Source organism: Glycine soja, chromosome 11 (assembly GCF_004193775.1).
Source record: "Glycine soja cultivar W05 chromosome 11, ASM419377v2, whole genome shotgun sequence".
Classification (NCBI taxonomy): domain Eukaryota; kingdom Viridiplantae; phylum Streptophyta; class Magnoliopsida; order Fabales; family Fabaceae; genus Glycine; species Glycine soja.
In genome coordinates this window covers 19,914,199-19,915,727 of record NC_041012.1, presented here as the reverse complement: position 1 = coordinate 19,915,727, position 1,529 = coordinate 19,914,199, and the positions used below count along the sequence as shown (strand labels likewise).

The window sequence follows — 1,529 nt, the reverse complement described above, 5'->3', positions numbered from 1 at the left end:
CAATTGGGTAGCCAATTGTCCCATCTGATTGGTTAAGCTCTGAATAGAGGCTCTGGTCTCTTGCTGAAACTGCATGTTCTGCATAGTCATTTGCCTCACAAGTTCTTCGAGGGAAGGTTGTGGAGGGGCCTCAACTGTTGGCTGTTTCTGGGGTTGTTGTTGTTGTTGGATTGGTGGAGGAATGTATGGTCTGCTTGGGCCAGCAGCATTTTGGAAGGAAGGAGCAGGCTGCTGTTGTTGCTGAGGGCTGGACCATCTGAGGTTAGGGTGATTCCTCCATCCAGGGTTGTATCTGTTGCTGGAAAGGTCATAATTGTTCTGCTGTGGTTGATTTTGCTGCTGAGGTTGAGGAGGTCTATTGTAAATATTTGCAGCATAAGCTTCAGGCTGCTCAATTGCTCCAGGTTGCTGCATGGAAGGGCAAAGGTCTGTATGGTGGTCAGCAGAGGAGCACAAACCACAAACCCTTGCGACAGGTACAGATTTCTGATTCAAGGCCAGCTGGGTTACCAAGTTAACCAATGCATCCAGTTTGCCTTCAAGCTTCTTAGTTTCAGATGATGCAGATGGGTTTGTAGCTACCTCATGCACTCCTCTAATGACTATGGCATCATTTCTGGCGCTAAACTGCTGAGAGTTGGAGGCCATCTTCTCAATTAAATTTCTGGCTTCAGCAGGAGTCATGTCTCCAAGGGCTCCACCACTGGCAGCATCTATCATACTTCTCTCCATATTACTGAGTCCTTCATAAAAATATTGGAGAAGAAGCTGTTCTGAAATCTGATGGTGGGGGCAACTGGCACATAGTTTCTTAAATCTCTCCCAGTACTCATACAGGCTCTCTCCACTGAGTTGTCTAATACCTGAGATATCCTTCCTGATGGCTGTGGTCCTGGAAGCAGGGAAATTTTTTTCTAAGAATACTCTCTTAAGGTCATCCCAGCTCGTGATGGACCTTGGAGCAAGGTAATACAGCCAGTCCTTTGCCACTCCCTCTAATGAATGAGGAAAAGCCTTCAGAAATATGTGATCCTCTTGGACATCTGGGGGTTTCATGGTGGAGCAGACAATGTGAAATTCTTTCAAATGTTTGTGCGGGTCTTCACCTGCAAGGCCATGAAACTTTGGAAGCAAATGAATCAGTCCAGTCTTAAGAACATATGGGACATCCTCATCAGGGTATTGGATGCACAAGCTTTCATAGGTGAAATCAGGTGCAGCCATTTCCCTTAGAGTCCTCTCACGAGGTGGAGGTTGTGCCATGTTCTCAGAATGTGCAAAATCAGAATGCTCAGAATCAGAATGCTCAAAATTATAATGCTCAAGATCAGGATGTTCAAAATCACCAATAACAGAATGCACAGATTCACCAGTTATGGAATGCTCAGAATGATCAAAAGGTATAAAATGATGCCTAACTAATCTATGAAATGTCCTATCTATCTCAGGATCAAAGGGTTGTAAGTCAGATGGATTGCCTCTAGTCATACACTACATTCAGCATGCACACAACTAGTTGCCTTGTCATG

The 1,529-nt window shown here is 44.9% G+C and overlaps 1 non-coding gene across 1 annotated transcript; it reads left to right on the top strand.

The window, feature by feature from the left end:
* The first annotated feature begins 778 nt into the window (after positions 1-778).
* LOC114377783 lies at positions 779-885 on the top strand. Its single transcript, XR_003659218.1, has one exon. It is a non-coding gene; the product is annotated as a small nucleolar RNA R71 (small nucleolar RNA).
* Positions 886-1,529: the final 644 nt, after the last annotated feature.